The 23,626-nt window shown below is 36.8% G+C and overlaps 1 protein-coding gene across 1 annotated transcript in view; it reads right to left on the minus strand.

Annotated features, from left to right (window-relative positions):
- The window catches only part of LOC150107781 (guanine nucleotide-binding protein G(I)/G(S)/G(T) subunit beta-1), a 139,462-nt gene extending 117,084 nt beyond the window's left edge, over nt 1-22,378 (minus strand). The window contains exon 1 of the mRNA XM_090392045.1: nt 22,035-22,378. The gene's annotated coding sequence lies outside the window, so the exon portion shown is untranslated. The remainder of the gene's footprint in view (nt 1-22,034) is intronic.
- Nucleotides 22,379-23,626: the final 1,248 nt, after the last annotated feature.

Raw genomic sequence — 23,626 nt, forward strand, 5'->3', positions numbered from 1 at the left:
AATACGAACACTATGATGTAGTAATATTTTGACCCTCATATTAAGATCATCATCTGGAATACACATATATATATATATATATGATTATAGTGCAGCCTGTGTCCCTTTGTATGCTACAGTAATATTACTTTGGCTAACCACTGATTCTAGCCTGATTTCTAGTCAACGAATATGAATGAAAATTAAAATAAGAATTTAATATACAGTACTACTAGTATCTTGTGCATCCCTTGGGAGATATATCAAAAATTCGTCTTTGCTCTTCTATATTTCATCCTGGTTACAAGGATAAAAAATATAAAAGCAAATAAATCTAAACGTTTTAAGTGTGTGCTAACTGTTATTTGTCTTATAACAAATAAATATACCCTTTACATTTAGTACTTAGGTATTTGTGCCCACTATATGGATTGAAGACTATTTTATTTCGATCTTGGAGTCTGGAGACTGCTGGTAGCCTAAAGTCTTCATTTATTTTAATTGAACATTGCATTTTTCTTTTATTTATTTATTTTTTTTTTATATAGGTAAGAGAGCTATTCTTCCTCCTATACCTCTGACATAACATAAGGTCTGAACTGTATATTTCTTTCATATCATGTTCTGTACTTTTTTTTTTGCCTGTGTCTAGTTTTTTCTTCTGGCCTCCATTGTTCTATTCCTCTATGCCAGAACAACTTTGGTCAACATTTACATTTCTTTCTCTTTCCTTCTCTTTTCCATTCCAGTGCCTGTTTATGAGAATCATATTACGAATATATTAAAAACTGTTTGGTAGCTTGAATAATTGTTTTCTTGGGATCAAATTCAATTGAAAATTATATGGACCATCTATATTCGACATTTTTAGACTATTTTGGGCTGTTTTATTTTATGGCAAAATCAACTAAGGATAAGGGACCAATGCATGATGTCTATGTATTGTGTATGTTATTCCGATTAGTTTTTTCCTGTCTTTCCCTGTCCTAATGAGGGGTTACTGGCATATTAATGCAACCGGTTTGCCACTCCTCTGCTGCATCCCCTAAGGGCGATATTCATGACCATATACGTGTGTGTTCACAGGGCCGGTTTGCCTACTTGCGGGATGAAAAACCCCAGATAAACTGGAGAGAGAGAGAGGGGGGGGGGAAGACCCTGCTGTCCACACACACAAGACCAACTAACTTGGCTATGACTGAGGAAGATCCTCGAGTTCCTCACGTCGTCGACGGGAATCGAGCCTAGAACACTCCTTCCCCAGGCATATGGTTGCGAAGCACATAGCCACTAGGCTAACCGTGCCAACTAGTTTGTTTTGAGAGATAAAAAAAAAACAATTGCCTAATAAGAATAGGACAACAAGCCATTATAACACAGGAATGTTATAATGAGGAGTATGTTCTCCAGACAACTAAAAATAACATGCCTAGGTAATCAACCTAATAAACTCCAGCCAATTAGATACTCATTTCACACTTCATTATTATTATTACAGGTCAGGTTGAAATTAATGGTTAGCCAAATCAGTAATGCTGTAGTATTACTAATTTGGCTAACCTCATATCTGTGGTCTCCAGTCTATCAACTGTTTTGTTTCCAACCCAACTCTCTCTGATCCATAAGTTACAACTAGTTGAACATCATCTGGTATACAGCTAGTGTTTTGTTTTTTTATAAACTTTTCTGGAGTGGTGAGATATGGGCAGAAGGACACAAAGTATATATGTACTACAATACCCTAACTACTCCATAGCAATACCCTTTCTTTCTTGGTTTACAGGAATCCTACTCACAGAGGTATATCCTGTCAGTAACAAGGCATCTTGGTAAACTGGAGCATAACCATATTGCCACATAACTCTGCCAGGTTGTACCAGGAGAAGGAGTTCAAGTAGGGATATGTGGGAGGCACTATCAAGGCCACATTATGGCAAAGAGACTGGTCACTCTCTGTGTGGATGTTATGTCCAAGAATATCTCTTCTCAATGCATGTCCCCATTCTTCCACCAGTAAGCTAATGATGAATCTTATAAACAATAGACAATGTGACAAACAGGAATCTAATCTCCCTTGCAATGTAAATACAGATGTGGGATTAGATGGAATATCAGCTAGGGTTTTGCGAGAATGTGGAAGGGAACTGCTAATGCCTTTGACTAGGCTGTTAAGTCTCACCTTTGGTAAAGTTCTAAGGGAGTGGAAAGAGGGCAAAATAACTGCTTTGCATAAGGGAGGTTCTAGGACTACAGTAGCAAATTATAGACCAATCAGTATCTCAGGCGTGGTGGCAAAAGTACTCGAAAAATTGTTAAAAAAGAGAATTCAAGAATGGGTAGGTAAAAATATGATACTGTATGAGGGTCAACATGGCTTTGTGAAGGATTGGTCATGCCTCAGTAATCTACTAACTTTTTATAATAGAGTGACAGCTGAGTTGGATAAACGAAATGGCGACATGATGATTTTGCAAAGGCATTTGACAGAATACCACATGGAACTCTGTTACGCATGTTAAAACAAATGGGAATGGAAGTGACACTGGTTAAGTGGATAAGAGGGTAGCTGCTGGACAGATATCAAAAAATGGTATATGGAGGGGCAGAATCGAGGCAAAAACAGGTGACTAGTGGTGTGCTACAAGGTTCAGTGCTGGTACCATTGCTGTTTAATTTGTACATACTGATAAAGGAAATATTCAGTTGTTTGTTGATGATGCGAAATTAGAAAACAGTTAATCAAGGCAATGTGGAGAGCTGCTTGCAGAACTATTTAAATAGGCTGTCAGTATGGGCAAAATTTAATGGGTGTCAGTTTAATGTCGAGAAATGTAAAGTTATGCATTTTGGGATAAACAGATTACAAGCCGTGTATCACATTGATGGTACTGTACTGTACTCCAGGAAATAGATGAAGCTAGAGATTAGGGGTGGTGGTAGACAGAGTTAAAATTTAAAGGACATATTGCTGAGGTAGACCAAAGATTACGTGGCTATTGAAGAAAACATTACTAAGAGATAAGTTGTTATTCTTCTTTAATATGCCAATATCAGAATTACTGTGCTCAAGTCTGGTTCCCCTGGGTTTCCTGGAGATGAGGAAGTGGTAGAGAGATTTCAGAGGTGAGTGGCCTGTGGAATGTTCCCTATGAGGATAGATTGAAGGTGTGTTGTGCAGAAGTTGGTTGATGAGAGAAAAAGAGGGGATATGATGGAAACGTTTAAGTTGCTTAAAGGGTTTCATAGGATAGATACAGGAGAAATGTTTCAGCGCTTGGCTAGAGGGACCAGAACAAGAAGTCATTCCTGGAAGTTGAATAAAGGAGTGGTTAGTAGGGGTGTGAGGACTAGATTTTTTGCTTGGAGAGTTGCGAATGAGTTGCCAGAGTCATTTGTGAATGCTGTGTCTGTTAATGAGTTGAAGGAGAGGTATGATAGATTGTGGGGATAGTTTGGGGTCTCCCATGATGAGTCTTCGGACTCCATGGAGGTGCCAGAATAATAATGCAGGCACTTCCCATATTATTAGAATCTCCCATAATAGAATCTCCTCAATAAAAACTCACTTTCACATCAATTTTGCTAACATCCATAAATGTTTACATCACCCCATCACTGGACATGTGCCATGGAAAAGTTGGGAAAAACTTATGCTGTCACTCTCAACATTTCCAGAGCTTTTGACTTGTGTCTTGTATCAAGGCCTGCTAAACAAACTGCCATTCTTTAGTCTACCTGCCACCCTACGTAATTGGGTTGCTGGCTTCCTCTCTGGTCATTCACTACATATCATGGTGGATAGCTCCCTTTCATTGAGCTTCACCACCAATGCAGGAGTATCTCAAGAATCTGTCTTATCACATCACTTACTCTCTTGCTTCTGTACATAAATGACCTACTGTCAATCAACACTAATCTTATCCGCTGCTTTGAAGACAACAGCGTTCACAATTCATCCTACTCACTTGACAAACCATGCAGTGCACAGACATACGCATCAAGATCATCTACAACCAATACCTTAAACACTTACCTATATACCAACATTTAGAGGAGGCGAGGACAATCTGGTCACCTACAATACAATCAAAATGCAATCTTGTCTTTTCTCTCACATAAGAGCTCACCTACCCTTACTCTTAGCAATACACAAGATCAGATCTCTCTTCATGAACTTATAATCACCTCCAGACATAAACACATTACATCAATACCCTCCTCAGCATCCAAACAACTTGGCATCCTCTTTCATTCAAGATGCTATTTTACACCCCGCCAACTCTTAACTTTAAAAAAATTCCAAATCCACCTATTCTTAGAAAAGTGCTCACATGTTTGAGGTAGTACACCAAAAACTTGACTAAAATTGATGCTGTCCAAAGTAGAACAATTTGGCTCATAGACAATCCCACTCTAACAGATTCAGTTCAAACTATCTCACAGATGCAACGTTTTGGCAATGTGTCTGTTCTACAGGTATTTTATTAGTCATTACTGCACTGAAATGGTAACCATCATTCCTCCACATTCGATTGCACCTATTAATACAAGAGCAACAGTAACTGCCCAGCACCCCTGTACAATGCAACTGAAAATACACTGAACCTGCTTCTCTTTTATTCCAACTACCTCCACCTTTGGAATGGCTTCCTGCAAGAATTATTCCCAATCAACTTGCAACTCTTTAAAAAAGTCAAACTTTTATCTCAGTCCTCACTAGCACCCAACACACAGCACTGATGTCCTTATAGGGCATTCAACCTGCTGTGTATGGAACCAATAAAAATATTCAACAAACTTCCTTTATTTCTCCCCTAACAACAACATAGAATAATAAAAACTCTGGTTAACAGAACCTCCAACTCTCATATTCCTCTGAACATACAGATGACAGTAATACCAGTACTATTTCCTATATGTGACAAACATAAAAACTGACCTTATCCATTCTCCTAAAAATATCAACTCCCTTCTTTCTTTCTTTCTCTCGGTTCCAGGTGTATAAAAGGGTTGCCTGTTCTGGCTGCCTCTCCCATTATGGTCAATGGACGATCTGCTAGCATTTGTCTTGAAGAGTACGCAGTATGTTATTATTATTATGTGACACTTCCAGAGTGTCCAAGAGCTCATCGTGGGAGAGCACACAACTCCACTACACCCAACTCACCACCTTCCTTATATGCCAACACAAACAATTATGGTCAGTAAGGTCAGTGATCATGCTTTGAGCATCCTGCACAGAATTAAATGGGAAAAGACTACAATGCTTTACTACAGCAAATAAAACATGACAGGCTTTTATGGAATCAGCACATATAAAAAAGACTATCTCTGTATAAAATTTCCTAAGATTTGGGAAGCAGTAATTCTTAGTCATCTACTGACCTAACATCTTTCACATATCCTTTGCATTATTTATGTATATCATTACAATTCTCATAATGTATCTCACATCATGTCTCCATGACGGACCACTAAACCAGTGTTTAACAATTTGTGTGGTGATAAATATGGTATGAAAGAGGATATGAAAGGACTGCTGGAAAAAATTATTAGAGTAAAAACAGTATGCTACCTAGATATGAGATAGCACAGAATTAAGGTGTGTGTGATGGCAAATGATATGATAATAGGATGTGTAGAAAGAATGGTTGCAAGTTTGAAGGAAGATGTTTATATAAGAGGGATAGCCAGCACTTGAATGCATTTGGCATCAGGAGTATGGAGGAACGGTGGGAATCCATGCATAAGAGCAACTAAGTTATGCAACTATATTAATGATAAGAATATGCTTAATAATGAAGATGATTATGATGAAAATATGATTATATGGATTATCCAGTTCAGACTTATGTGTAAGGTTGTCTATATATAAATAAAACATTAGATGTGAACAGGAAACTGAAAGTTGTCCAACTGGGTCATGCAAATTACAAAGGAGAGTATACAAAAATGCAAGAAAGAATGTCAGGAGTATAAGGAACGAAAGGGATGAGTTTGTTGCCTTAGTAAATACACTAAGGCTTCAGATTATTGGCATTAGTGACACCTGGCTCTCAGTAGCCTATGTACTAATGGAGTGTACTGAGTGTAAAGAGTATAAGTATTTTTAAGAAGAATGACAAGTATGCGAGTAAGGGTGAGATGCTAAGGATATGATATGATTTTGGTTCAGTTAGGATAGAAAGCTATGAATGCAGCATGACTAACAGTTTTCCATGAAGCAGTGAGTTTGAAGTTACGTGGTGTGAGGTGGAGTCTAACAAGATCAAATGCATGGTTAGGTGCTGCTACAGACCCAGTGGATCAACTGCTAATTACAATTGAAATGCATCACCAAATAAATCTAACAGGTACTAAATGATTAATCATCATGGGTGACTATTTATTTTAACAATGACTGGATAGCAGTGAAATCTCATGAAAGAAAATTTATTAAGCTGAATTTACTGAGCTGTTGTAAAACAACATCTTTAAGCAGCATATGACAAAAGGAACTCAAGATCAAACAAAAAGTATTAAACCTAATCATAGTGTTGGGGGAGTCTCAGTAAAAGATGTCACCTGTTCTGCCTCCAGTTGGTGACATTGATTATGCTGTACTGACCTGAAAAGTAGCTATGTGTATAGTTATTCCATTTAGAAACGGATACATGATGAACTTCAGAGAATTATGAGCAATTAAAGAGAATAATACCAGGTTCAATCCATTGGTATCAGGCTACTAAATGAAAAGGATACCAGAAGTGCCTGGGAAGTATTTAAAAAATACATGCATGATGCAATATCAAAATGTGTCCCTTTGAGTTTAAAGAATAAACAGGTAGGAGTGAAATGCATGTGCAATCTTATTTAAGCAAAAGATTCTTCAGAAAAAGAGATTGTACAAGTGACAAGTTCCCATTTTGTTAAAAGCTATCAACCTGGTGTATACAACATACAGTTTTCAGCTGTATGCAACATACAGCTCAATGCCGCCACCTCATTGGATGAAAAAAACTCAGGTATATGAGAAAGTATTAGAGCTGTTGCACAAACTGAATATTAATTTGGCAGTAGGGACTGCCAAATAATGGGATGTCAGCATAGATGCTAAAAGAGTGTTCAGCTAAACTGGATCTTCCTTTGATCGAGAATCTCAGCACAGGGAAGATTCCACAGGAGTGGAAAGATTGTGTAAAAATCCCAATTATACAAAGGTGCAAAGAATGATGTTTCTAACTATCAACATCTCTGGAATGGTGGCAAAGATTTTGGAAAAGTTAGTAAGAGATCATATACTGTTTGCAGAGAATCTATACTTTGCTATGAACAGCATGGATTTACTAAGGAAGGGTCGTGTTTGAGTTTATAATAATCTGATGGCTGAGAGTTAGATAAGGAAAATGGATATACCATGATACTTTCTCTGGCTAAAGCTTTTGATAGGATCAAAGAGTAGATTTAAGGTGACCAGTGGTGTACCCTCGGGGATCAATCTTTGTTCCACTGTTATTCAATCTTTACATTAATGTGCCACTGGGAAAGATTTAACAGGAGACATACAGCTATTTGCTGATGATGTAATCAGGAATGCCACTGACTTGCAAAATGATTTGAATAAGCTGGAATTGTAGGCATGTGAACACGACTATTATTTCAGTGTTAGTAAATACAAAGTTATGCACTTTAGCATAGTGAGATATCCAATGGCTTATTTTATTGGAAGGATTATGCTAGAAGAAACTAACCAGGCTAGGGATCTTGGAGTTTTAGTAGACAGGAAGTTGAATTTTAAGTGTCATATAGACAAGACTGCAAATACAATTCAGAGGATAACTGCAATGGAGAAATGTAATACATTTCTGCAATGTAAACACTGTAAGAATAAGGAAGCATTTTGCCTCTTTTTTTTTCTCAAAGAATTTTTCTCACAGAAAAACCTTTGGACTATTTGTGTATGCACAATGAACAATATAGACTCTTGTGCATGGGCCTCTGGTTTCCGAGTTAAAAACGATAGCAGGATTGTAGAATACAGATTATGGGAGGAGAGATTTATAATTTGTGCCTACAGACAACTAACAAACAAGAGAAAGAGGGATGATAATATGACAGACCTACAAACTTTTGAACGATCATGCAGGATACCAACAGCTGAAATTCTTCATTTTATGGAGGGTGAGGAGAAAAAATGAGAGGGCATCCATGGAAGTTGAGAATGAATGCAGTCAAGAAAGGGATCAGAGATAGATTTTTCTCTCACAGAAGTGAGTGACTGGAATGGCTTGCCTTTGGATTGAGAGTACAGATAGTGTCAATGAATCCAAGAGAAGGTATGACATGGTGTGAGTGAGATGACACCTTGGCTCCCGGAGGTCTCTTGTGGTAATAAAAGAGTAGGAACTTATCACACATTATCAAGATAGGATAAGGATTTGTCAAGTTACTTCAGGTTTCCAATAATAAAGTGATTACAAATGTGATTTAATTCATCATTCACACTAGGTGGCACTATTTTAGTCCAAACTATTTTAAAAATCAGAATGCAGACTGTTTTTACCTCTCATCATCACTGAGATGGGTGCATTCTCACAGCACATGCTAGATAAGAGGTGACATTCCTAACAGTACATGTAATGTATTCTACAGTGGATTCTATTGAGTTGCGAGATTAAAATGGGTCTCTCTTCCAGGAGAAGAAAAAAAATTATATTTTGCTGCACCAATAATCAACTGAAAAAAGGATGTAGAAAAAAAGTTCCTCTGATTGGTAAACTATGATTTAACCTACGATGATCTTACTATGGATTACTAAAGGATCAAAAATAGACAGAGAGGAGAGACCTCCACATAACCATTTAATGAATACAGAGAACCAACTAGGCCTTCTGACCTAATGTCATATCCTCACTTGTTGTGGTGCACCTTGATACTGAATGAATCAGGATGGGCTAGCAGTTGGGATTTAGCCAAAGAAATTTTATTCTGTACTGGTTTAAACAAATGAGGCATATATATACTTAAGGTAGAAAAAGTAATAAAAAACCTGAAATGCAGCTGGAGAAGATAATGTTTGACCAGAAATGGCCAAAATTGAACTATATAAGTGTAGCCACAGTGGCTACACTATATAGTTCAGAAGTCACAGAAGGTCGAATTCTGAATGATTATAGTAGATTCTCACAGTACCAATTTATAAAAAGGAAAAAAAAAAACTGAATGTGACAATTAAAGAGGAATTTCCCTACTGTGTTTGCCAAATAAGATTAATTCAAGCATACTTGATAAGAGGCTAAGAAAAGGTCACTAGGGATGTCACCTGCAAATTTTGAACTTCAAGGAAATCATGGAAACATAAGGATCTGTATTAAATATTGTAGATCTGGAAAAGGAATATGACAAGTTTCAAGAGAAAGCCATCAAAACATTACAATTATATAGTGTAAATGGGATATTGAGCTACCAAGAGATATATACACACAGTCTATCTTTAAGCTGTAAATCAGCAGTTTGAAATGAAGCAGATACAGAAAGCTAGTTCAATGTAAAATTATCATGAAGGAAAGTGGCACAAGACCTGATCTGTTATGTTATTTGCAGCTCTTTACTTTATGCAGATTTTATATTTTTAAATAAATAAATCCAGTACAAGTTTGCAGGATTCCTTAAGAATTTGGCATGAAAATCAGCAAAACAAGCAGGAATGTAGAAAATAATAGCATTCTGAATGGAGACCCTATAGAATAAATAAAATACTTCAGTTCTTTACTTTCACTGCAGTGAAGACAGCAAATTAAATAGGAAAACGGACAATGTATGATGTGAAGTCAGGTGAATAATGACATAAGAAAAAAGAAATTAACCAAACAATGAACTGGCAGCATAAAGACAGTGCTCAAACCAAATAATGGCATTTCTTCTGCAAATCTAACATCAGGAGGTCACAAGGCTATAATACAAGCCTAACATAGAAGTTGAATTTTTTTTTTAAACATCAATAAATAAAGTCAATATGCAAGTGTATAGGATTTATAATTAAAAGGGGGGGAAATCATTTGGTATTTAAGTTATACTGTAAGTGGGAGGAATCCTTCTGTGTCACATTGCTGGCCTACTATAAACAAACTCCTTAGCTCAACAAATTATATTAAATTCCCGAGTACCACAAGTTTTCCATTAAAAATTACATGTTGTTTATGAAAATTGAAAAATTACCTTTCAGAGCAGTGTCCAAATGATTATGTTTGTGTATAAACTAGGGAAGTGGCAAATATTTGGTATTGCCTTGGTATTCAGCTTCAGCCAAATCAGTAGAAAGAGTCGGTATTTGATCAGCCAAAGCAGAAAAACACTCATTATATGTACCATTTTGAGAAAGAAAGTAAAAGTGATGATCAAAAGAAGAGTATGATTGATACTGAAATAGCACAGTTACATAGAGTGATATACACAGGATGAAGAATGAGCTGGAGTGAATGCAAAAATGTCTTCTGAGTGATTCAGCTGAGAACAGAAAGAAAGAAGTGTGAGAAAAAAGAAAGGGATGCTTAACTAAGAGAGAGGAGAGAGAAGGAAAAATTAAGGAGTCTTGTACAGCGATTCTATCATAAGAGGTATGTGACTGGTGAGAGAGTGACAAAATCGTTCTTCCTGGGTGCAAAAAGTAACAACGTTGGCAAGGCTATTAGAATACAGAAGGGTAAAGTGAAAGAGTTTATTGTTTTGGCTGAATGAATGATTTGAAAGGAGAAAAGTATGATATGAGAGAGGACATGAAAGAGTTATTGAAAGCGGCAAAAGAAAAGAGCTGAGGAGACCATTTGATGCATAGGTTATGCAGGAGGAGAAATTATGTGAAATTTCTGGATGTGTAGAGTGAGTTTGATGGAAGAAAGGACTTGTATAAGAAGGATGGTTTGCATCAATAGATTTGGTGTTCAGTCTGGAAAAATATCGTTGGATGAAGCAAAAGTGGATGTGCAAAATCAGGAAAAACTAGAGATTTTAGTGGTGAAGCTGCTAAGCGAGTACACAGATACCAATGAGGCAGTTGAGTGTAAGAATGTGCATAAAATGTCAGTGTAAGGACAGTGATGAGCTTAAGGGCTATTGCACTTTATGTACATTAATGCCAGGAGCATTCAGAACAAAGGGAAGGAGGTTTTGGCACTGGTTAGTTCATTGTGGCCAAAGATTATTGGCATTAGTGTGACATGACTGACGAAGATGATATAGTTAGTGGGTTAGAATGTGAAGGGTATAGTGTAGGAGGAGGATAGAGCGAAAAGAATGGGGTGAGGAGTATTAATGATGGTAGCCAATGAACTGCAACCAAAGAGAGTAGAGCCAGTGAAAATAGCATATTTGAGGTAATCTGGTGTGAAATAGTGGCCAGCAGAACAAAATATACATTTGGTTGCTTCTAAATAGGGGTAGTATGTACTGGCAAATAAGCTCAATGAGTGGAGGGCAGGTAACTATTATGGAGGACTTGAACTATGGAAACACAGATTGGAAGAAGGAATGGACGCACAGAAGAAAAGAAATGGAATTCATGCAGTTACTAAGGAATAATTACCTGAGGCAGCATGTGATGGAATGTACCAGGGGTCTGAGTGTGCTAGACCTAGTAATTGCATCAGAGAATTTGCTCATAACCAATATGATCACATTGCCACCAATCGGTGCAAGTGATCATATCGTTTAAATTTGTATTGATATGTCTACTCATGGTATACCTCTTTTAAAACTTAAGTGATCATATGATCTTGACTTCAAAGGTTACTAAATGTGTGTAATTTTTTTTTTTTTTCCACTTATGAAGGGATATGTGTGGAGTTACAGGGCTGGTAAGTATGACAAACTTAGGAGATTGCTTAGATCAGTGCCATGGCATGTGAAACTGAAGTCCACACATTGCTATATCGGTTGAATATGGGGTCCTCCACATTCTTGAAATACTGTTGCTATATGAGCTGAAGATGGGAACTTATCAACCAGAAAGCAATCAGAACAACCCCAGACAGAAAAAATCTCAATACTAAAGGACTTTAGAAATTGTTTAATGTAGTTCAATTTTTTTTTCTCACCAGAGCTCAGGCTAGGATAAAGGATTAACAAACATTTATTATTATTATCACCCAAGACCCCATGGAGTCAAAGACTTATCTAGGAGGTCCTATTATCATACACACAGCTCATCGTACCATGCTTTAAACACACTCAAATTCGGTGCAGACACCACACTCTCAGGCAAGGCATTCCAATCATTCACAACTTTGCATGCAAAAAACCTGCTTCTCACTCCCCTGCTCATGCCCTCTTTATACAGTTTCCAGGGATGACCTGTGGTTCTCCCTTGATCTCCCATTGTTTTCTGTAGAACCACTTCGACACTGATCCTATAACAATCCCCTTACTAACTTGTAGGTCTCTATCATATCTCCCCTCTTCCTCCTATCCACCAGACTCTGTAAATTACATCTTCTCAATCTTTCCTCATATTTGACATTCCAGAGGTCAGAAACTACTTTAGTCAGTCACCTTTTCAACATCTCTTCATCTCCTTCTAAAAACCAGGTGAGCAAATCCAGGCACAGTAGTTCATGTGTGGCCTAATCAAAGCCTTATACAATGGAACAAGAATCTCCCTACTTCTATAAGTCGGTGTCCTCTGCATATCACTCCCAGAAGTCTTTGTGTTATCTTCACAATTTTGGCAATGTGTCCCCTAAATTTCAGATCCTTATCCACTATCACTCCAAGATCCCTTTATTTCCTCCACTTCTGACAGTATATCCTCCTCACAAAGCATAAATTCTGCATCCCATCTTTGTTTCCCAAATTTTAAAACCTTACATTTTGCAACATTGAACTCGCATCCCCATGCCCAATCACTCAATTTATTCAAGTCTTCTTGTAAAGCCACAACATCTTCTCTACTCTTCATGGTTTGTCCCAACTTTGCGTCATCTGCAAACAACTGAATATCTGCATTCAAATCTTCACCAATATGATGATGACCTCAATACAGAAGTCGAAACATCGACTGCTACTTGTTTAATGTTAAGTAAAGTAATTATTCTAACACGTGTGTTGTGTCTCCATAAATTCTATAATATGAATGCTGACCACTGTGTAACCTTAAAAAAAAAGTATTTTATGACCAGTTGGTGAAAACGATTAAACTGTACCTTACTATGAAGTAAATTATATAGAGGTACCAATTAGGAGAGTTTACATGCTGAACTACAAAGATGAAAATTATGACAAATCAAGAGATTACCATCTATGTTCCCATGGTATCAGTTACTGAATAGGAAAGATAATCAGCAATGCATGAGAATCTTCAAAAAAAGTGCTTAAATCAGGCAGTATTTGAATGAATCCCCAGAGTTCGAAGAGCAAATAGGATGGGAAGGAATCTGATGGTACTAGTTTACAGGAAATCGATAACGCTAGGGATCTGGAGGTGATGGCAGATAGGGATTTGAAATTCAGAGAACATATTGCAAGAGTTAGCAAATTAGCTCAGAGGATTACTTAAATGCTGAAGAACACATTGACAAGTAAAGATAGGGACGTTATTATCCCTCTTTATAAGGCTATGATTTGGCCACATGTTGACTACTGTGCACAAATTTGGTCACCTGCATTTCCTGGGGATCGGGAGGTGGTGGAGAGGATTCAGAGATGAGTTACCAAGCTAGTGACAGGTCTGTGGAATGCTCCCTAAGAGGATAGACTGAGGGTGATGATGATGCAGAGGTTCATATCTCCTCTCCTCTGCTGACAGACAAATGAGAGGGGATATGATAGAAAGTTATAAGTTACTAAAGGGATCCTATAAGATTGACATGGAAGAAATTTTTCAATATATGGGGAGTTGGGAGAAAACAAGGGGTCACACTTGGAAGTTGTCTAGGAGTGTGGTAAGTAAGGGTGTGCAGACTAGGTTTTTTACTTGGGGAGTGGTGAATGAGTGGAATGGATTATCATAAGTGGTTGTGAGCACTCAAACAGTGAACAGGTTTAAGGAGATGTATGATAGGAATTGTGTTAATGGATAGAGTGGGTCTCCCACAATGAGTCCTCTGACTCCAAGGAGTACTCATATAAATCATATTAATAATAATAAGAGTAGTGTTAATAAGTTGACCAAATTAATGTTACTTTAACATTACTTTAGCAGGGAAAAAAAAATACAAAACTAGACGTCCTGTTATAAGTTTGGCTAGAGATTAATCACAAATAAATCAGAACAAAAGACAGTATTAATGGTGGCCAACATATGAAATTAGAGCTGAAATTATTGCTTCAAGTGCCAAAGTGAGGGCTTGCTAGAGAACTTCAAATAGAAGTTTTGTAGGCTGAATGTGTTTTATCTGCATATTCTTGGCATTTTTAAGCCACCACTATTGTATGAATTAGGATGGCTGATAAAAATTGGAATTGTTGGAATCTGATAAAAATTGTTGGAATAAGTGAGACATGGTTGGATGAGGATGACATCTTGACAGGAATAGAGATGGAAGGGTATGATGTATTTCATAAAGATAGAAAGGTAAAAAAGGAGGTGGAGTGTTACTGATGACAGAAAAAGAGTTATGTCCATACAAGGTGGATATGTACATGGGCAGACAAAAAAAAGTAGAAATGCAAGGGGGGAATATTGGTAATGGTTTTGAGGCAGTATGATATGAGATAGAGGTGAATACAATGAAATACATTGTTAGATGTTGCTATAGATCTGGTAATGTGAAGGGTAGTGACCAGGAAATGTATGAGTGTATATAAGTATAAGCCAAGCAAATGGGAAAAGGGTGATCATTATGGGTGACTTTAATTATGGCAATACAGACTGGAATGATGAGATAGCAACTGAAAGTAAAGAAAATGAGTTTCAGTTTTTGAGGGGCAATTACTTCAGGTAGTATAACAGAGGAGGATGGCAAAGGCTAGAACAACACACTCAATTAATGCATTCCACTCACCAACCACTCTCCATGTAAAGAACTTGCTCCTTACTCCTCTGCTCACACCTTCCTTAAACAGTTTCTAGGAATGGCCTCTTGTTCTACACACATCTCCCATTCTATGAAAAATCTCTCACATGTCAACCTATAACAACCCCCTGACTAACTTATATGGCTCACTCTATCTCTCCTCCTATTTATGAGGCTATGCAACTCTCTCAATGTTCTCATACTTCACATTCAAAAGACTACTGACCATATTTGTGAATCTTCTCTGTACCCTTTCTAACATATCCTCGTCACCATGAAAACTGTGACCAAATGTGTGCACAATAATCCATATAAGACAAGATCAAGGACTTATACAATGGCATCATACCCCCTGTTTCTGCACAGGGTCCTCCGCATCATTGTCATTATCTGATGTGACGTTTTCACAACTTGTGCAATTTGGTTCCTGAATTTCAGGTCCATGTCCACCACCTGTCCCAGATTTCTCATCTACTCTATCTCCTTTAAACCTTACACTTTGAACTGACAGGTCCAATTACCTGCCCATGCTTTTCAAGTCCACATGTAAGGCCATAACATCTGCTTAACTCTGAATTGTTCTCCCCAATTTTGCATCATCTACATATCACTGGTTAAACCCATCCCAATATTATTAATATAAAAATTGAACAACAATGGTCCCAAAACTGATCCATGTGACACACAAGTAGTGACCTTTCTCTCTCAGGATACGAACGATGTTATAATACATGTTAGTAAAACATGATTCACATTTCTTCATACTTATTACACTTTTAAAAGTGTAATAAAAATAATCTGCATTATGGAACCACTATAAAAAATATGAAATAATAATAATAAACTGGAGGCATACTCACTGGGTACATAAAACTTCTATTAGCATTGTTTATTTATGAGCATCACAAGGAAACAATTTTAGTTCAAACTCTAGTTTTCTTAATGAATTATTGTGACATCAAATTTTTTTAAACACCAATCAAGTTCAAGAGTTGGTAGCTGCCTTTCAAACTCATACCGGCTGCATACTCGATTGGAAGAGCTGTACTGGAGGGAAGTAGGAGAGGCAAGAGCTCCTGGAGTGATGATTGATAGAAACCTGAAATTCAGGGAACATATTGCAAAAGTGGTGAAGGTAACTCAGAGGATTGCTGCAATACTGAGAAGGACACTGCCCTGCAGAGATAAAAGTTATCGTTCCGCTGTATAAGACCCTGATCAGACCACACTTAGACTACTGTTCTCAAATTTGGTCCCCAGGATTTGAAGGGGATAAGTTAATGGAAAGGGTACAGAGGCAGATAAAAAAGATGGTTTCAGGATTGTACAATGTTAGTTATGAGGATCGGCTGAGGGAATGTGGAGACTGCAGAGTTTGGTAGATAGGAGGAGAGGTGATATGATTGAGACTTTTAAACTATTGAGAGGTAGTTACAGGGTTGATGCTGGGGAGTTCTTTCACTTGGTGGAACAGAGGGAAGGAGTGATGACAAGGGGTCATCCCCTGGAAGTTACGAAAGGAAGCTGTAAGCAAGAGTGCGAGGAGTGGTTTCTTTGCATGGCGGGTGGTTGAACCGTGGAATGCATTGCCTGATGGAGTGGTGAGAGCAAGAACGGCCAATGAGTTCAAGGAGTGGTATGATAGACTGTGTTTCCTATGAAGGACTTCCTACGATGAGTCTTTTGACTCTATGTAGGCCTGAATAATACAACAGCAACAGCTGTAGCATGAGTTGTTCTGGATTTGAGAATGTTCCACTTCATCTTGTGATGTGTAAAACTGTGCTTTCATAGGGCAGGTTGGCTGTCACCCATGAATTTTATTGTTCATGAATAAGCTTTGTTCATTAGTATCTTTTAATATGTACAAAATACTACTGTAAAAATGCAAAATATATACTGTACATAACTTTCATGATCAAATATATTTTGAAAATGCAAAATTGCATTTTAGCTAAATATTGTATTTAGCTAAAAGGAAGTTAATGCTACTAAAACATAATTCTCTCTATTTTCTGGATGAAGATATTACCTTCTCTCCTCTTACTTTTTGGTAATATTCTAATATTAAGTCAAGTTCAATTTTCTCTTCTTGAATTGCCTTTTGCATTTAGCTTATTCACACATCACATTGAATCCATAGCCTCCTCAGGCTCCAAAAAAGGTTGGTATTCTCTTTTTGTTCAAAACACTACTTCTTGCCTGTACAATGTCTAAAACCTATAAATCACAAATTCACTCAACCTTAGAATACTGTTCTCACATTTCAGATGGAGCACTAAATCCTAAGAATGCTTGATACAATCTAGAAGAAGACAATCTTCTTTACTGATGATTCCTCTCTTGCAAACTCCCTCCACTTGGTTTCTCATATATAAGATATACTGCTGCTTCCAAATGTTTTTCAAAACATCTAGTTATGGTGCAATACAATTTCAGTAATATATACTTAATATTGGCATTACTCATTGCTAGAGAAAAGCAAAATGATAACTGTAATGCCAGTATTGATAACTAATATTTATAAAATTGACAGCGTATACTAGAAATATAAATTAAATAAACTTTAATATATACTTTCCGATATTTCAGCAAACGTCACGTTGCCATCTTCTTGGGAATTTAATACAAAGACACGCGCACACAAGTACTACATAACAGCAAATGAGAACTGAAGCTAGGAAGCTAACGTTTTCCTAAAGTCCTGATGGTGCCCCCTGGCAGGCTATATTGGTGGTTCTTGGCTTTGGGCTGAAGTTCTTCTGATAAATGTTTCCCAAATTTGGGGCAGTCTCATGCATCCAAATTTGTTGAGGTTTGGCATGTTCCTAAGGGCTGAGGCTGATTCCATGAACAGTCTTTCATATTTGAACTTGCTGCAGTGTATGACTGTGGCTTTCTTCCATCTTATTCTGTGGCGAGTATCCAGAGCATGGTCTGCAAGCCCAGAGTGGCTGTACTGGTGAAATCGGATGTAATCCTTGTGTTCTGAGATTCTGATATTTGCTGTCCTGCCTGCTTGGCCAAAGTAAAACAATTTACAGCTGCAAGGGACCTGGTATACACCAGATAGGTCTAGGGGAAGTGGTTGGTCTTTAGTGGAGCGGATAAGGGATGCCAATTTTCTATGTGGTCTATAACAAGTGGTTAAGTCATGTTTTCTTAAGATTTTGTTAATTTTTTCTGAGATACCTCGGATGTAGGAAATGGCGATGGATTTAGAGTAATCTTTTTTGTGAAGGGGAGGGGGGTGGGTTGTGGATAACTGGGTTAAGTATTTTCTGGATTTTTTTTTTTTTTTTTGGGGGGGGGGGGTAGCCATTGGCTGAGAAAGTGTCACGGATGTGATTTAGTTCAGTGGTTAGGGCTTGATCCTTTGAACAGATTATTTTTGCCCTGTTGAATAGTGTCTTAATAACTCCATATTGTTGTGGGGGGGGGGGGGGATGATGGGATTGTTGGTGAATGTATCTGCCTGTATGGGTGGGTTTTCTATAAACTGAGAAAACCAAGGTTCCATCAGGTTGGCGGGTGACTAGTGTGTCCAGGAAGAGGAGGTTATTGTTTGCCTCTTTTTCCAGGGTGAACTTGATTCTAGGGTGTTGGTGTGAGGAGAGGAGAGGAGTGAATCTGGACCATGTGGCCAAATAGCAAACACATCATCAACGTAGCGAAGCCATATGGTAGGTTTTTGTGGGGCTGAGTTTAAGGCTTTCTCTTCAAAAGTCTCCATAAAGAAGTTGGCCAAGGGTGTTTAACCAGCGTATAAGCCTCTCAACAAGAATAATGTAATGCCAGTATTAATTATATGTTACTGAAATACTGGATACATGAAGCTCAAATAATGCAAAATATTTTTCAGTGCTACCAAAAAAAATGTGTGCGAAGTGCAAAGAACAGTGAAAATATGAATTTTCAACAAAACCACCATCAAGAACAATTTCAAGAATTCACAATAAATTTATCATGAGATGTAGGCACTCTGCAAGATATATTCAAGTAAAAATCTGGAAGACATATTCATTAGAGAGAAAAAAAAAAAGTTTCTGCTTTGGTGTTCCATCTCACATTATCTCTTCAAAATTATGTAAGGTGATATGCAGAAAAAGAGTCTCCATTTTCAAAACTGTTAAGTACAAATATTAGGTGGCTTAACTGTTTACATGAAGTGATTGCAGGCAAAAGCAAACAGAGAACATGTGAATAGTTGAAAGCAAAGATACAAGGATGCAGTTTGTGGATACTATTTGGTCAGATTAGGTGACATTTAAGCTGAATGGGTTAACATAACTGTGTATATTGGTCCCCTTTTTTTTATACATGAAAATCGAAACATTCATGTAGAGAGAGAGAGCAATAATTTTTCAAAACTTGCAGCTTAGCATGGTTTGTCATCCAGGCATAATGAAGAACCGTTATTTTTTGAAGAGACAGTTACTGGTGCTTCCATGTGCTCAAGGTATCCAATGTGAAAACATATGGATATTTACTAAAAGACAGAACTCTCCATTACCATCATGTCAGAGCCTGCAATCATTTTATCGTATGTAGTTTCACAAATGCATTCCAAGTACAGAGCCTAGTTCTGCACATTGGCTTACATATTGCCGGCAAAGGTTGGTCGATTAGTAGAGTCTCTGCTACTAATGGCTCAGTTAAGTAAATTAGAGCGCAGGAAGGGGCCCAATCGTTCGATGTTGTTGGCACACTCTTCCTCGATGAGTCTTTGGACTCCCTGGAGGTGTCAAATAATAATAATAATAATGTTTTTAAATGGATAATGTGAAATGGAATACCAGAACAGAATGATTTATTTCTAATAAATACATCTCCAGGATTTTATTTGTTTGAAGATATCTTGCTAAGTGCTATATGTCTTATGATAAATTTATTTTATGGAATTGTTGGTGTGTGTGTACAAATATAAAAAAATTCAACTGACAAATTTCATGTGAAATTTGTCATCAGTCAGTTATGTGCAAGCACATGACTGCTAAATATGTAATGGCTGTCAAAGAAGTTTGTGCAACCAATGCCATCTTCTATGTTGACAATTTGTGTTTTTGACATGAAAGGGACAGATACTTGTGCTGGTTAACCGAATAGTTAATGTACCCACTCTCCAATCAACAGGTGTCAGGTGTGGGTTCACATCCTGTTGTGGGCATGAATGTTTGTGACTGTCTTACCTTGTATACTGATATAATCTTTGATATGGCACAGTATGATCTTTGCTGTCCTTGCACTATTAAAACCACAAATCATCATCATTATAAGAGATTTTCATGTAGGGCAAATGAAATTCTACAACAGAAATCTTAAAAAAACTGAAAAATGGAGATGAATATGAAGATGGTGGCCTGGATAAGTATTAAAGAGTAGTATATGGTGGAGCAGAATTCAAGAAAAAGGCAATTGATCAGTGATGTACCACAAGGCTCTGTACTTGGAATGTTGCCCCATCATAACATGTATGAAATTTATAAATATTTGTCTGCTGAGATGTTATTTGTAGTTTATATTAAATACAAACAGCCTTATGAACTAAGATTATCAGATGAGATCAGTGAGATGTTGTCTGGCCAATAAGCAGTATGAAACTCTTCAAACTTCTCCCTATTATTGTAGCTTTAACATAGATAATACGAATTTTGAGATAAATCCCTAAATGATTTAGTTTTCTCAAATTTACAAGATACATTAACTATTGCAAAAATAATTCTGGTAATACTTGGGCACCTTCTGGTGACAAAGAAAAATAACAGTGGTGAGGTAATACACAGTATCTAGTCAAAACTTCCAAAACCAATCATGCAATCAATCCACAGATTACATATGCAACAACTATGATTTGTATTTCATGTTATAATGTAAACAAAAGTCCATGTATGGCTTTTTGCACATGTCAAATTGTTCATAAAAATTTTATGGGATGTTTTTTCTATTTCATTTACTTGTATGCTATTGTATATGACAGGTATGTTATTTGAAACTGCAATTGGAGATACATCATTCTGTGATTCACAAACTGTGCTTACATGACACTTTCTTCTGTCCCAGGATGAAGCAATAATTATTAAATTCATTAACAATAGTATTGTTGTCTGTTTATAATATATATATATATATATATATATATAGAGAGAGAGAGAGAGAGAGAGAGAGAAAAATAAAGAAAATAGAACAATAAGTTAGGAGAAAATCTGGAAGTCCCTCGCAGTAAATAATATATGGCATTTCCTGTAGATGTTATAGGCTTTTATTACTATTATTATTATTTAATTAAATTCCTTACCAATGACAATATATTACAAAAGTATATCCTCACATGCAAACACCGCTGATGTACTTTAAGTGTGATATTATATTATATATATTATATATAAAATTTTGACTTGGACAGGTCATGCCTGGACCCCAGTTGCCAAGATTTCGGGTTAATATCTGACTGCAGTAAACTGAAACAGTGGTTTAGGTCCTAAATGCAAAATAACATACTTGACGGATAAATAATTTCCACATAATCTCCTCTTAATGTTTTTGCTTTGTAAAAAAAGCCCTAGCAATGGAGAATTAAAGCAACTCTAATTTTGTCTAGTCCTGCATCATTTTGCTTGGGACATTACAAATCATAGAAGTCAGAAATGTTTTTATAATTTCGAAGAACACTGTCACCAGCTCGTATGCGTATTTATGACATTACTTAATTCACAAAATAAAAAAAAATAAAAATAAAACTGACACGCAACTTGTATGGCCATAGTGATTAATTAGATCCCAGCATAACATTCAATTTAGTTAAAGAAAGTAATGTTCATCCTCTTATAATATAACTTTTAAGAAAATCCATGCGAAAATATGAACCAACGTAACAATTTGTTAAAAAAATTTAATAAATGTAGTTTTTTTTTTAAAACAAAAAAGCGCCATTTTGCTTGCTTGGCTGTCAAATATACTAGGAGCTAACATCTTTAATCAAACATGAATAAAAACAAACACATTACCAAAAAGATTTATGCAGGGTGACTTAAATAGTAATTAACGCGTGTAATTTAACTAATTACATACCTGTAAAGAAATAAACTATTATATAAATAATATAAGCCTAATCTGTGCAGTAAACGATCCCTAGGCCGCGAATGCCGCCAGAGGGTCGGACTTCACGATATAACAATCCCTACAGATGGGATGCAAGACTGATGCTGCATTGAAGCAGTCCTAAGCAACTGCAAATATAAACAGAGCGTATCTTTTATCCAAAGGTACTTAGCTTGTCGCTGTTTTTATATGTGTAGGTTACATACAATATAAAATCGTTGCTCTGTCATTTATCACAAATAAAAAAAAAAGAACTCAAAAACTACAGGACTTAAATGCGACTCCCACACAGGTAGGGTGCGGCTCCCGTGCTCACATTGCCTTAAACCCCGTAGGTAGAAATTTCGTTTGGAAAATCAAGAACACGCATGAGCAGTATACAGCTCTTAATATTGTAGAAACCAATTATAATCTACTTGTGGTTTTTGTTAGTTGTAGCTTTAACATAAATAATACGAATTTTGAGAAAAATCCCTAAATGATTTAGTTTTCTCAAATTTACGAGTTACTCTTAATTGCAAAAATAATTCCGGTAATACTTGAGCACCTTCTGGTGACAAGAATTGATGCACCTGAAATAAACAGTGCATTAGCACCTTGCCTTCTTTCTAGGCTGGCAAAAGGCGTGATAACTCGATTTTCAGATCACTTTTTTTTCGCTTCTTTTTAAACAATGAGCAAATTTAAAAATGGAATCAGGAAAAACATGCTATCAACAAAATATTTTCGTAATATTTTTACTGATATAGAAAATACTTTAATATAAAAAATTAAATAATATATAATCGGCCTCGCGAGGCCGATTATATATTATTTAAACGGCCTCGCCTGATTTTTTTTTATAATTAATTGGCAACTTTAAAATAAATATTCTGACATCCTTTATACCTAACAAGCAAGAGGAGGAACTCTTTTAGTCTTTACTTGTATTTTAGGGAAACCGTGGGGCAGGTTTACACTCTTAGTTGTCAGATAATAGATATTTCTGACAACTAAGATTTTCTGACAAACATGACTATGATAGGAAAAATAAGCATATGAGTGTGAACGTAAACAAAATGAAGGAGAGAGAGTGCTATGGAGACTCGTTAGTACGAGGTGTGTTAGTAGAGGATTTGCAAAATCGTACTAACCTGTGCCACCATAAACGATGTAACTGAGTCTATTAGAGAGCAAAAGGAAAGGGTGAAAGAAATGATTGTTGTGGCAGGTACGAATGATTTGAAAGGAGATAAAATGGAAATGATAGGACCTCAATGAATTGTCTGAGGTAGCAAAAGAAAAGAGTGAGAGAGTTAGGATGATTAGTCTTTTGCCGTGGTATGAGAGTGAGATGTTTAAAAGGAGGGCCATAACTGCAAATGACTTTATGCGTGGGTTATGTATGACGAGTGGTGTGGAATTTGTGGACGTGTGGAGTGAGTTCGATAGGCGAAAGGATCTATATAAGATAGATGGCTTGCATTTGAATGGATACGGTGTAAGGAGACTTGAAAAAGTGTTGCTGAATGTAGTGGAGTAATTAAGTAGGGGGAAGTAGATATACAGACCTTAGGGAGCCA

Source organism: Typopeltis vanoorti, chromosome 4 (genome assembly GCF_054136105.1).
Source record: "Typopeltis vanoorti isolate ZY-2024b chromosome 4, IOZ_Tvanoo_1.0, whole genome shotgun sequence".
In the NCBI taxonomy this organism is placed as follows: domain Eukaryota; kingdom Metazoa; phylum Arthropoda; class Arachnida; order Uropygi; family Thelyphonidae; genus Typopeltis; species Typopeltis vanoorti.